The sequence below is a fragment of the Hyla sarda genome, unplaced genomic scaffold, assembly GCF_029499605.1.
Source record: "Hyla sarda isolate aHylSar1 unplaced genomic scaffold, aHylSar1.hap1 scaffold_1344, whole genome shotgun sequence".
Taxonomy (NCBI): domain Eukaryota; kingdom Metazoa; phylum Chordata; class Amphibia; order Anura; family Hylidae; genus Hyla; species Hyla sarda.
In genome coordinates this window covers 67223-82037 of record NW_026607970.1, presented here as the reverse complement: position 1 = coordinate 82037, position 14815 = coordinate 67223, and the positions used below count along the sequence as shown (strand labels likewise).

The following is a 14815-nucleotide window of genomic DNA, read 5'->3' as shown; positions in this document are numbered from 1 at the left end:
CGTTTTTCTCCTTTTCGCCTCTTTTCTGGGCGTATTATTCTTCTTTTTCTTCTTTTTTTTCGTCTAATGCATACCCCATCAGTGCAGCAATGCTTATTCAATACCGCCAGCAGATGGAGACACTGGGGGATAATTTTCTAAGGATTTATACTGATTTTTCCTGTCTGAATTTGTCGCACAGAAAGTTGCAGGCCAAATATGTGTGACATTTCTGCGACTTTAGCTTCTAGAGCATTTTTACAACATTATACATAGGTGCTGAATACATAAAAAGCGACTGTTCAGCGACAGACAAGTCGCATCGGCTGAAAGTAGGCCAGAATGTCAGTCCATGTTGGAGCAGGTTTAGATACAGTCTAAAGCATAGATCTCAAAGTCTGTGCACAGAATTTAGCAAGGGCCTCGCACCTTCTGATGCATCAGGTAGGTGCACAATAGCATAGCCTAACCCTCTGTACTTTGGTCTATATTGATGCGGGACATAGACAGCCAGCTGATGACCAATCCATTAGTGCAATGGATGGCTGGAAGCATTTGTCTTTGCCTTTGCAATACCACAGAAGCAATGCATGGTCAATGTACAGCAATGACACACCTGTGTGAACAGCCAGGAGACCCCCCCCCCCCCATGTTATGTTACATAGTTACATAGTTAGTACGGTCGAAAAAAGACATATGTCCATCAAGTTCAACCAGGGAATTAAGGGGTAGGGGTGTGGCGCGATATTGGGGAAGGGATGAGATTTTATATTTCTTCATAAGCATTAATCTTATTTTGTCAATTAGGAACATTCAGCACCCACCCGCTATCAAGGCAGCTGCCTATCATGTCATGCCCTACCTGCACAGGTGTGCTGGCTACTCAAATGATCCAATTAAGGAGGCCATTTAGTCAGCAGCAGCAGAAGTCCTGTGCCTGGACGCTCCAACAGCGGCCAGACACAAGCAGAAGCAGAAGCAGCAGCAGCACCACCTTTTGTTTTTTGGCTGCAGCAGCAGCAGCAGCAAGGCCCACAGGGCTGGCTAGCTGGCTAGCCAGCAAGCAGGTAGCAATGAAAGTAGGAATCTTTCTTTTTAACCCTGTAAGGGGGTGGTGCACTGTACCCGAAGATACTGCCATATCGGGTCAATGCATAGGGCGACGGAAGCAAGCTTCGAAATCGGCCCCCGTTCTCAAAATCCATTTAATATATGGTCCCCAGATAGGGGACGTATCAGATATTAAACTGATAAGAACAGATACTACACTTGATCTTAGCCAAAAGGCCGAGAAGCGATAACCGTGAAAGGGGCGGGCCCAACAAGGTCCCCTTCATGGGCACTATCACTGCTTGCTGTCAGGGAGGCTGCCAGACAATTTTCCATGCACACTCTGGGCTGGGGGGCAGTCAACCACCAGTACACACAGCAGAACCTAAACCCATAGCATTATTGCTAAGCAGCAAGACAGGGGCCCATTGCACTCCCACGGGGCCTTTTTAAATGCAATCCATAACCCGGATTTGCCAGGAACCCTTCTTACTCCTCCTACTTGCATGTGACACTGGGCTTAGGATCTGCATAGGAAACACACACACAAGCACACACCTACCTTTGTTGCCTGCAGATGCCTCCTTGGCTGTCCCCAAACGGTATCAAACCAACACCCACGGGAAGCTGTAAGCATAGAGGACATGCCTGCACCCCATTGGACTTACCTGTGTGGGTTAAACCCGGGTTATTTGACAACCTATGGCGGTGATGGTTCTGCTCAGGCAGAGCAGTGCTGATGCTCCTCATAAAGCTGTCGCTGCTGTGAAGGTTCTAGGTGACATCACAAATCCCTATGGTTACATACACAACAAAGCTGGGTTGTTGTTGTTTACACTCTGCAAGGCCTGTGGAAGTGAGTGACATCATAGCACTGTAGTTCTGAGGGTTCTAGATGGATGCAACAATCTCCTGTTGCTTCTATGAAGGCCATAATAGACGACATCACCAAACAGCTCCATAGTCACATACACAGCAAAGGAGAGATGTTGTTTACACCTAGTGATGTCAGTGGTATTGAGTGACATCACAGCACAGTGCTAAGGCTCCTGGGCCTGGACACAGCAGCGGCTGCAATATCTCAACGGAGAATACGTTTATATATATGTGTGTGTGTGCGCGTATATATATATATATATATATATATATATATATATATATATATATATTTCTCCGCCGAAATCACTTTTAAACCCATTTCCACCTTTTTTTCCCTTCTCTTCCTCTTACTTTTTTTTCACGTTTTTTTACGTTTTTCTCCTTTTCGCCTCTTTTCTGGGCGTATTATTCTTCTTTTTCTTCTTTTTTTTCGTCTAATGCATACCCCATCAGTGCAGCAATGCTTATTCAATACCGCCAGCAGATGGAGACACTGGGGGATAATTTTCTAAGGATTTATACTGATTTTTCCTGTCTGAATTTGTCGCACAGAAAGTTGCAGGCCAAATATGTGTGACATTTCTGCGACTTTAGCTTCTAGAGCATTTTTACAACATTATACATAGGTGCTGAATACATAAAAAGCGACTGTTCAGCGACAGACAAGTCGCATCGGCTGAAAGTAGGCCAGAATGTCAGTCCATGTTGGAGCAGGTTTAGATACAGTCTAAAGCATAGATCTCAAAGTCTGTGCACAGAATTTAGCAAGGGCCTCGCACCTTCTGATGCATCAGGTAGGTGCACAATAGCATAGCCTAACCCTCTGTACTTTGGTCTATATTGATGCGGGACATAGACAGCCAGCTGATGACCAATCCATTAGTGCAATGGATGGCTGGAAGCATTTGTCTTTGCCTTTGCAATACCACAGAAGCAATGCATGGTCAATGTACAGCAATGACACACCTGTGTGAACAGCCAGGAGACCCCCCCCCCCATGTTATGTTACATAGTTACATAGTTAGTACGGTCGAAAAAAGACATATGTCCATCAAGTTCAACCAGGGAATTAAGGGGTAGGGGTGTGGCGCGATATTGGGGAAGGGATGAGATTTTATATTTCTTCATAAGCATTAATCTTATTTTGTCAATTAGGAACATTCAGCACCCACCCGCTATCAAGGCAGCTGCCTATCATGTCATGCCCTACCTGCACAGGTGTGCTGGCTACTCAAATGATCCAATTAAGGAGGCCATTTAGTCAGCAGCAGCAGAAGTCCTGTGCCTGGACGCTCCAACAGCGGCCAGACACAAGCAGAAGCAGAAGCAGCAGCAGCACCACCTTTTGTTTTTTGGCTGCAGCAGCAGCAGCAGCAAGGCCCACAGGGCTGGCTAGCTGGCTAGCCAGCAAGCAGGTAGCAATGAAAGTAGGAATCTTTCTTTTTAACCCTGTAAGGGGGTGGTGCACTGTACCCGAAGATACTGCCATATCGGGTCAATGCATAGGGCGACGGAAGCAAGCTTCGAAATCGGCCCCCGTTCTCAAAAATCCATTTAATATATGGTCCCCAGATAGGGGACGTATCAGATATTAAACTGATAAGAACAGATACTACACTTGATCTTAGCCAAAAGGCCGAGAAGCGATAACCGTGAAAGGGGCGGGCCCAACAAGGTCCCCTTCATGGGCACTATCACTGCTTGCTGTCAGGGAGGCTGCCAGACAATTTTCCATGCACACTCTGGGCTGGGGGGCAGTCAACCACCAGTACACACAGCAGAACCTAAACCCATACCATTATTGCTAAGCAGCAAGACAGGGGCCCATTGCACTCCCACGGGGCCTTTTTAAATGCAATCCATAACCCGGATTTGCCAGGAACCCTTCTTACTCCTCCTACTTGCATGTGACACTGGGCTTAGGATCTGCATAGGAAACACACACACAAGCACACACCTACCTTTGTTGCCTGCAGATGCCTCCTTGGCTGTCCCCAAACGGTATCAAACCAACACCCACGGGAAGCTGTAAGCATAGAGGACATGCCTGCACCCCATTGGACTTACCTGTGTGGGTTAAACCCGGGTTATTTGACAACCTATGGCGGTGATGGTTCTGCTCAGGCAGAGCAGTGCTGATGCTCCTCATAAAGCTGTCGCTGCTGTGAAGGTTCTAGGTGACATCACAAATCCCTATGGTTACATACACAACAAAGCTGGGTTGTTGTTGTTTACACTCTGCAAGGCCTGTGGAAGTGAGTGACATCATAGCACTGTAGTTCTGAGGGTTCTAGATGGATGCAACAATCTCCTGTTGCTTCTATGAAGGCCATAATAGACGACATCACCAAACAGCTCCATAGTCACATACACAGCAAAGGAGAGATGTTGTTTACACCTAGTGATGTCAGTGGTATTGAGTGACATCACAGCACAGTGCTAAGGCTCCTGGGCCTGGACACAGCAGCGGCTGCAATATCTCAACGGAGAATACGTTTATATATATGTGTGTGTGTGCGCGTATATATATATATATATATATATATATATATATATATATATATATATTTCTCCGCCGAAATCACTTTTAAACCCATTTCCACCTTTTTTTCCCTTCTCTTCCTCTTACTTTTTTTTCACGTTTTTTTACGTTTTTCTCCTTTTCGCCTCTTTTCTGGGCGTATTATTCTTCTTTTTCTTCTTTTTTTTCGTCTAATGCATACCCCATCAGTGCAGCAATGCTTATTCAATACCGCCAGCAGATGGAGACACTGGGGGATAATTTTCTAAGGATTTATACTGATTTTTCCTGTCTGAATTTGTCGCACAGAAAGTTGCAGGCCAAATATGTGTGACATTTCTGCGACTTTAGCTTCTAGAGCATTTTTACAACATTATACATAGGTGCTGAATACATAAAAAGCGACTGTTCAGCGACAGACAAGTCGCATCGGCTGAAAGTAGGCCAGAATGTCAGTCCATGTTGGAGCAGGTTTAGATACAGTCTAAAGCATAGATCTCAAAGTCTGTGCACAGAATTTAGCAAGGGCCTCGCACCTTCTGATGCATCAGGTAGGTGCACAATAGCATAGCCTAACCCTCTGTACTTTGGTCTATATTGATGCGGGACATAGACAGCCAGCTGATGACCAATCCATTAGTGCAATGGATGGCTGGAAGCATTTGTCTTTGCCTTTGCAATACCACAGAAGCAATGCATGGTCAATGTACAGCAATGACACACCTGTGTGAACAGCCAGGAGACCCCCCCCCCCATGTTATGTTACATAGTTACATAGTTAGTACGGTCGAAAAAAGACATATGTCCATCAAGTTCAACCAGGGAATTAAGGGGTAGGGGTGTGGCGCGATATTGGGGAAGGGATGAGATTTTATATTTCTTCATAAGCATTAATCTTATTTTGTCAATTAGGAACATTCAGCACCCACCCGCTATCAAGGCAGCTGCCTATCATGTCATGCCCTACCTGCACAGGTGTGCTGGCTACTCAAATGATCCAATTAAGGAGGCCATTTAGTCAGCAGCAGCAGAAGTCCTGTGCCTGGACGCTCCAACAGCGGCCAGACACAAGCAGAAGCAGAAGCAGCAGCAGCACCACCTTTTGTTTTTTGGCTGCAGCAGCAGCAGCAGCAAGGCCCACAGGGCTGGCTAGCTGGCTAGCCAGCAAGCAGGTAGCAATGAAAGTAGGAATCTTTCTTTTTAACCCTGTAAGGGGGTGGTGCACTGTACCCGAAGATACTGCCATATCGGGTCAATGCATAGGGCGACGGAAGCAAGCTTCGAAATCGGCCCCCGTTCTCAAAAATCCATTTAATATATGGTCCCCAGATAGGGGACGTATCAGATATTAAACTGATAAGAACAGATACTACACTTGATCTTAGCCAAAAGGCCGAGAAGCGATAACCGTGAAAGGGGCGGGCCCAACAAGGTCCCCTTCATGGGCACTATCACTGCTTGCTGTCAGGGAGGCTGCCAGACAATTTTCCATGCACACTCTGGGCTGGGGGGCAGTCAACCACCAGTACACACAGCAGAACCTAAACCCATACCATTATTGCTAAGCAGCAAGACAGGGGCCCATTGCACTCCCACGGGGCCTTTTTAAATGCAATCCATAACCCGGATTTGCCAGGAACCCTTCTTACTCCTCCTACTTGCATGTGACACTGGGCTTAGGATCTGCATAGGAAACACACACACAAGCACACACCTACCTTTGTTGCCTGCAGATGCCTCCTTGGCTGTCCCCAAACGGTATCAAACCAACACCCACGGGAAGCTGTAAGCATAGAGGACATGCCTGCACCCCATTGGACTTACCTGTGTGGGTTAAACCCGGGTTATTTGACAACCTATGGCGGTGATGGTTCTGCTCAGGCAGAGCAGTGCTGATGCTCCTCATAAAGCTGTCGCTGCTGTGAAGGTTCTAGGTGACATCACAAATCCCTATGGTTACATACACAACAAAGCTGGGTTGTTGTTGTTTACACTCTGCAAGGCCTGTGGAAGTGAGTGACATCATAGCACTGTAGTTCTGAGGGTTCTAGATGGATGCAACAATCTCCTGTTGCTTCTATGAAGGCCATAATAGACGACATCACCAAACAGCTCCATAGTCACATACACAGCAAAGGAGAGATGTTGTTTACACCTAGTGATGTCAGTGGTATTGAGTGACATCACAGCACAGTGCTAAGGCTCCTGGGCCTGGACACAGCAGCGGCTGCAATATCTCAACGGAGAATACGTTTATATATATGTGTGTGTGTGCGCGTATATATATATATATATATATATATATATATATATATATATATATATATTCTCCGCCGAAATCACTTTTAAACCCATTTCCACCTTTTTTTCCCTTCTCTTCCTCTTACTTTTTTTTCACGTTTTTTTACGTTTTTCTCCTTTTCGCCTCTTTTCTGGGCGTATTATTCTTCTTTTTCTTCTTTTTTTTCGTCTAATGCATACCCCATCAGTGCAGCAATGCTTATTCAATACCGCCAGCAGATGGAGACACTGGGGGATAATTTTCTAAGGATTTATACTGATTTTTCCTGTCTGAATTTGTCGCACAGAAAGTTGCAGGCCAAATATGTGTGACATTTCTGCGACTTTAGCTTCTAGAGCATTTTTACAACATTATACATAGGTGCTGAATACATAAAAAGCGACTGTTCAGCGACAGACAAGTCGCATCGGCTGAAAGTAGGCCAGAATGTCAGTCCATGTTGGAGCAGGTTTAGATACAGTCTAAAGCATAGATCTCAAAGTCTGTGCACAGAATTTAGCAAGGGCCTCGCACCTTCTGATGCATCAGGTAGGTGCACAATAGCATAGCCTAACCCTCTGTACTTTGGTCTATATTGATGCGGGACATAGACAGCCAGCTGATGACCAATCCATTAGTGCAATGGATGGCTGGAAGCATTTGTCTTTGCCTTTGCAATACCACAGAAGCAATGCATGGTCAATGTACAGCAATGACACACCTGTGTGAACAGCCAGGAGACCCCCCCCCCCATGTTATGTTACATAGTTACATAGTTAGTACGGTCGAAAAAAGACATATGTCCATCAAGTTCAACCAGGGAATTAAGGGGTAGGGGTGTGGCGCGATATTGGGGAAGGGATGAGATTTTATATTTCTTCATAAGCATTAATCTTATTTTGTCAATTAGGAACATTCAGCACCCACCCGCTATCAAGGCAGCTGCCTATCATGTCATGCCCTACCTGCACAGGTGTGCTGGCTACTCAAATGATCCAATTAAGGAGGCCATTTAGTCAGCAGCAGCAGAAGTCCTGTGCCTGGACGCTCCAACAGCGGCCAGACACAAGCAGAAGCAGAAGCAGCAGCAGCACCACCTTTTGTTTTTTGGCTGCAGCAGCAGCAGCAGCAAGGCCCACAGGGCTGGCTAGCTGGCTAGCCAGCAAGCAGGTAGCAATGAAAGTAGGAATCTTTCTTTTTAACCCTGTAAGGGGGTGGTGCACTGTACCCGAAGATACTGCCATATCGGGTCAATGCATAGGGCGACGGAAGCAAGCTTCGAAATCGGCCCCCGTTCTCAAAAATCCATTTAATATATGGTCCCCAGATAGGGGACGTATCAGATATTAAACTGATAAGAACAGATTTTTTTTTTTTTTTTTTTTTTTTTTTTTTTTTTTCCTCAGTTACAGACTATTGTTTGAACGATCATCAGGTCTCCTACCAGGACTCGTCACTTAAAACAATGTCTGAAAAAACATCATGCGGAAAGACAAAAAAAAAGGGAACCGAGGGTCAAGAACTTAAAACCAAAAGGTGAAAGCTGAAGGAAAACAAAAACATTTAAAAAACAAAACATAAACTGGTCAGACTTACAGTTTCCACCATTGGGTATATTTCCAGATCTTTTCAGCATTGTCTTCTCCCATTCTCTTCTTATCTAATAAATATGCAATAAAAAGTCTTCCGAGCAACAACCTCCTACATTCACTTGGAGAAATGGAAACATTTTTAAAAACAAGCAAATTCCTGGAGTCCCATAAAACTTCTTTAAAAACAGAAAAAATTATCCAAGTAACACGTGCATCATTCTTCATGTTAAAGTCCTGACCGATAAAAATTTTCTCAAAAGTAAAATCATTAAAACCCATAAGTGCAATAAAAAATCTTGTTAAAAGCCTAAAAACTTCCTTGGCATAAAAACAGTCCCACCACAAATGTACAATATCTTCTTTACCTCCACAACCCTCTCTTGGACACTGTTCACTCACTCTTATTCCTCTTCCTCTTAAAAACACTCGAGTTGGGAGGCAACCATGGTAAGACATCCATACCACATCTTTTTGTCTATTTGATAAACCAAAGGAATTAAAAAGGCTCCAAATCTTAACTGACTGTGCAATATTACAGAATGGTACTTCATTAAATTTTTCACTCTTTCTCAACTCATATTCTATTTTCTTCTTTTCAGGTTTCCCCAAGGAGCTCAAATTAAACTGATCATTGAAAGACCGAAGAACCACATAAAAGGTAGGTATAATCAGCGCCATTGGTTTCCTCAGATCCCTCTCACACCAGCCCCACTTAGAAAACAACCATCCTGCTAAATATTTACACATATCAGCTGTTTTACTATTGCACTGGATCGTCTTGAAAATTAAAAGAAAATAGTGTAACTTTAAAAACAAATCAATATTTGGAAAGTCATATCCACCATTCTTTACAGTACTCATTACCTTCTCTCTTTTCATTTTTTCCATTTTGGATCCCCAAAAGAAAACAAAAAGTCTTCTTGTTGTCTTCCTCATCCAAAGCTTACCAGGTGGAAAAACCATCGCAGTATATAAAAGTAAAGGTAAAATCACAGTCTTAATAACAAGTACTTTCCCTTTAAGGGATAAACTCCTCAATTTCCAAAAATTCAATTTCTTTTCAATTTTACTGTCCAGCTTGTTGTAAGTCTCTGTCCCTTTAAGATTCTTTTCAAAAATGACCCCTAAAACTTCCACATTCTCCTTTATCTCTACTCCATCCACCAACACATCTTCGCATTTCCCAAAATTCACCAAATGACATTTGCCCCAGTTTACACACATTCCGGCCACACAGCAAAAAATTTGAATATGCAAATTCACTCTATTCAAATCTGCTTTTGAAGTACATGTAAACACAACATCATCCATGTAGCTTAAAACCTTAAGATCACTCCCACCACTGCCAGGTATAAAAACTCCTTTAACACATTTGTCTTTCTGAACATTCTTTAACAAGGCCTCTATTACACAGATGAAAAGGATTGGGGAGAGTGGGCAACCCTGCCGAACCCCTGATAAAATCTTAAAAGCAGGACCAACATGGCCATTCATTAAAACTTGTCCAGTAACACCATTATATAACCCTTTAATAACATGTAATAACTTCATTGGGATCCCCATATGTTTTAGGGCCATAAACATAAATTTGTGTGCGACTTTATCATAGGCCTTCTCGAAATCCACTGACTCGACAAAAAGAGGCACCTTATTAAAATTACAATAATAAATAACATCCCTTAAAATCAATAAATTATCAGTAATTCTTCTCCCGGGTACAGCACATACTTGGTAATTATCTACCATATGGCCAATAATATTCCTAAGCCTGTTTGCAACAATTTTAGCAATAATTTTATAGTCACTGTTTAACAATGAAATTGGTCTCCAATTTTTTATATCACGTTCGTCACCTTTCTTATGTATTAGTGTGATAATTCCCTTCTTCATTGAATCAGCTAAAATCCCAAACTTAAAAACATATTGCACAACCCGAGTAAAAACATCTTTTAAAAGAGGCCAAAATACAACATAAAACTCAGCTGGAAGGCCGTCACTACCAGGGGTTTTACCTTTTGCCATTCCATTCAGCGCCATTCTAATTTCATTTTCACTAACATCTTCCACCAAAAAAACTTTCTCCTCATCTGGAATTTGATCCTCTAAAATGTTACAGTAGTCTTCCATTTCATTAATAGCAGCTTTACTTTCATTACTAAAAAGTGTTTCATAAAATTTACAAACCTCCTCCTCCATCTCCCTACCAACCACCTCACCACTTGAGGTTAAAACCGACTTAAAGACCCCCTTTGGCTTAAAACACTTTTTAAAAAAATATCGACTACATTGTTCATTCTCCTCCAAATGTTGCACCTTAGCCCTGTAAACAATATTCCTTCCTCTTTCCTTCAACCTTGTCTTCATCTCTTCCTTAATTTCACAAATTTCAGCATCCACCTCTAGACCAGCGTTCTTAAACTTAAAGAGAGTCTCCAACTGTGAAACTAAAGTCTCATCTCTCCGCCTCTTCTCCTGTGCTCTCTTAATGCAAACAGACTTAAAATAACCAGCAAAGTTCACTTTAGCCCAATCCCACCAGTCTAAAATATTTTTAAAACAGTCTTGTTTAGCAGCACAGGATAAAAATATATTTTTAAAACCTGCCATTACCTCCTCTTCTTCAAGTAAACTCACATTCAACTTCCAGAGTCCCCTACCAAAGGCAATGGACTCTGAGATGCTTATTTCAGCAGATAAAATTTTATGATCTGAGAAAATCGACATCATCTGATTACACCGGGCCACCTTCATCCCTTCAGACACAAAAATATAATCTATTCGGGATTTACAGTGACCACTATCCGATACATATGTATATCTATCATCAGTGTCAATCATCAGTCCAGCATCTATATAGTGTAAGTCTTGTACTAATTGATTTAAAGCATTAGAGGTAATGTCAGTTCGGACTTCAGCAGCACTCTCACGGTCATTAACAGTACGGATACAGTTAAAATCACCAGCCACTATAGTACTTTCCCGACCAGGGATAAAAAACTTCAAAGACTCTAAAAAAACCAACCGCTCTTTCTTCTCTGCTGGGGCATATACGTTAAAAACTCTAATCCTCTGGTCTAAAAACTCAAAGTTTAAAACCATGCAACGGCCTGGTATTAAAATCTGGCAATTTAAAACTTTGATATTGTTATTTTTGATTAAAAAACCAACTCCTTCATTCTTGTTATCCGTACTAGTTGACCAAAAAGATTGTCCCATCCTCCACTCATCAGCATAAGGTGCAGATTTAATTGCACACTCCTGTAAACATATTATATCAGCTCTCACATTCTCCAACACCTCAAAAATAGCAGCTCTTCTTACTTCTGATCCAATACTCCTGACATTAAGGGTTGTTAAGATAAGAGTCATAATAACTAAAATGAATAAAATCAAAACTTTAATATCCATCATAGTTAAAAATTACTGCTCTGACTCTCAACTTTCCTTAAAACATTTTCATAACAATCAGGCGACCCTGGATCAGAGTCCCTGTCCATTTCAACTCCTCTTCCAACCACTGGGTCCTCTTGATCCCCAGTCCAACTTCCTTTTTTACTTCTTTTACTTTCCACCCCCACCTCATCCTCCTCATCACTGCTGACAAATCTCTGAGCAGGTGTAAGGGACTTCTCAGGTGACTGCACATTTTCTTGGAATTCCATTCCCTCCTCCTCCCCCACAACAGGGTCTGGACATTCCACATCACCACTCATGCTTCCACAAGGAAACACATCTCCATACACAGTTTCAATCTTCTTGACCTCCACCCCCTTTGCACATGTTACTTCACTTGTGGAGACCACTTTCTTATACTCCTGTTCAACCACCACACTTGTCTCCACAAAAGCCTCTTTAATCACATCCACCTGAGCAACAACATTTTTAACAATCGTACCACCTGCGCTCCTCCCGACTTCACATTCCCCCTCCACATTAGATTTTTCACCTCCATCCACACCTCCATCCACACCTGTGGCTTCTGAAAAAGACCTCCTTCCCATTCCCTGTTCATTGCTCTGTCCACCTTTACTTCCAGCCGCATCAGCATAACTCCTTCTCTTGTACCATAAGTGACATCCTCTTGCCAAATGGGAATTACTCCCACAAATATCACAAGTCTTTTCCTCAACGCAAAAACTTGTTTCATGCCCAGTCTTGCCACAGTTCCTACAAACAACACCCTTCACAGGACATGCGTCCTGCACGTGGCCATATGCTTGACATTTGCGGCAAAACTGAAGCTGCCCCTCATAAAAACAAAAACCACGCTCTCCTCCAATGGAAAAAACTTGAGGAATACTCTTAATTCCCTCCTCCATAGACTCATCCTTCTTGAACTTCACAACATATTTCCTTTTACAGTTAAAAAAACCATGTCTGTTCTTTAGTTTTCCAAAAAACTTCACTTCTTCACAATAACGATAAAGAAAATTTGTTACCATTGAGTCTGTAACTTTGGGATTGTACATATGTACGATGACCACTTTCTCTGTACTCAGAAACAAAGGCTCTACTTTAACTTTCCTCATAATATCCGGCTCATTCTTTCTCTTCATTCCTTCCAGGTCCTTGTAGACCCTCTGACAAATCTCGGAATTAACAAATGTAACATCATAAATACCCTGTCTAGGGAAATCTTGCATTGCAAATACATCTGTTACCTTTAGGTACTGGAGCCTGCGTAGAATCTCCAGCACAATCTGGTCCAGGCCAACCGTTCCCCGATGTTCCGTTGGGACGAAAATCCTGACCGTGTCTTCTATTCCGCGAATCCTCTCTCCTCCACTCATTTTTGCAGGCGATGAAACCCACTATCGCAACTCCGAAATAACCCAGGGCCCCCCGCAAAGAGGACCCCGATCACCACCCCCTTCAACTCCTAACCCGCCCGGTAAACCGCACGGGATCGAAGCCAAAAGGCCGAGAAGCGATAACCGTGAAAGGGGCGGGCCCAACAAGGTCCCCTTCATGGGCACTATCACTGCTTGCTGTCAGGGAGGCTGCCAGACAATTTTCCATGCACACTCTGGGCTGGGGGGCAGTCAACCACCAGTACACACAGCAGAACCTAAACCCATACCATTATTGCTAAGCAGCAAGACAGGGGCCCATTGCACTCCCACGGGGCCTTTTTAAATGCGATCCATAACCCGGATTTGCCAGGAACCCTTCTTACTCCTCCTACTTGCATGTGACACTGGGCTTAGGATCTGCATAGGAAACACACACACAAGCACACACCTACCTTTGTTGCCTGCAGATGCCTCCTTGGCTGTCCCCAAACGGTATCAAACCAACACCCACGGGAAGCTGTAAGCATAGAGGACATGCCTGCACCCCATTGGACTTACCTGTGTGGGTTAAACCCGGGTTATTTGACAACCTATGGCGGTGATGGTTCTGCTCAGGCAGAGCAGTGCTGATGCTCCTCATAAAGCTGTCGCTGCTGTGAAGGTTCTAGGTGACATCACAAATCCCTATGGTTACATACACAACAAAGCTGGGTTGTTGTTGTTTACACTCTGCAAGGCCTGTGGAAGTGAGTGACATCATAGCACTGTAGTTCTGAGGGTTCTAGATGGATGCAACAATCTCCTGTTGCTTCTATGAAGGCCATAATAGACGACATCACCAAACAGCTCCATAGTCACATACACAGCAAAGGAGAGATGTTGTTTACACCTAGTGATGTCAGTGGTATTGAGTGACATCACAGCACAGTGCTAAGGCTCCTGGGCCTGGACACAGCAGCGGCTGCAATATCTCAACGGAGAATACGTTTATATATATGTGTGTGTGTGCGCGTATATATATATATATATATATATATATATATATATATATATATTTCTCCGCCGAAATCACTTTTAAACCCATTTCCACCTTTTTTTCCCTTCTCTTCCTCTTACTTTTTTTTCACGTTTTTTTACGTTTTTCTCCTTTTCGCCTCTTTTCTGGGCGTATTATTCTTCTTTTTCTTCTTTTTTTTCGTCTAATGCATACCCCATCAGTGCAGCAATGCTTATTCAATACCGCCAGCAGATGGAGACACTGGGGGATAATTTTCTAAGGATTTATACTGATTTTTCCTGTCTGAATTTGTCGCACAGAAAGTTGCAGGCCAAATATGTGTGACATTTCTGCGACTTTAGCTTCTAGAGCATTTTTACAACATTATACATAGGTGCTGAATACATAAAAAGCGACTGTTCAGCGACAGACAAGTCGCATCGGCTGAAAGTAGGCCAGAATGTCAGTCCATGTTGGAGCAGGTTTAGATACAGTCTAAAGCATAGATCTCAAAGTCTGTGCACAGAATTTAGCAAGGGCCTCGCACCTTCTGATGCATCAGGTAGGTGCACAATAGCATAGCCTAACCCTCTGTACTTTGGTCTATATTGATGCGGGACATAGACAGCCAGCTGATGACCAATCCATTAGTGCAATGGATGGCTGGAAGCATTTGTCTTTGCCTTTGCAATACCACAGAAGCAATGCATGGTCAATGTACAG

General features: G+C 43.2%; 3 non-coding genes and 1 pseudogene across 3 annotated transcripts; all 4 read right to left on the bottom strand.

Annotated features, from left to right (window-relative positions):
* Positions 1-1088: 1088 nt before the first annotated feature.
* On the bottom strand, positions 1089-1278 carry LOC130305936 (U2 spliceosomal RNA). The gene has a single exon (XR_008855351.1). It is a non-coding gene; the product is annotated as a U2 spliceosomal RNA (small nuclear RNA).
* Positions 1279-3365: 2087 nt separating this feature from the next.
* LOC130305926 (U2 spliceosomal RNA) lies at positions 3366-3556 on the bottom strand. The gene has a single exon (XR_008855341.1). It is a non-coding gene; the product is annotated as a U2 spliceosomal RNA (small nuclear RNA).
* A 2087-nt stretch (positions 3557-5643) lies between these two features.
* Positions 5644-5834, bottom strand: LOC130305925 (U2 spliceosomal RNA). Its single transcript, XR_008855340.1, has one exon. It is a non-coding gene; the product is annotated as a U2 spliceosomal RNA (small nuclear RNA).
* Positions 5835-7922: 2088 nt separating this feature from the next.
* Positions 7923-8127, bottom strand: LOC130305941 (U2 spliceosomal RNA; annotated as a pseudogene).
* Positions 8128-14815: the final 6688 nt, after the last annotated feature.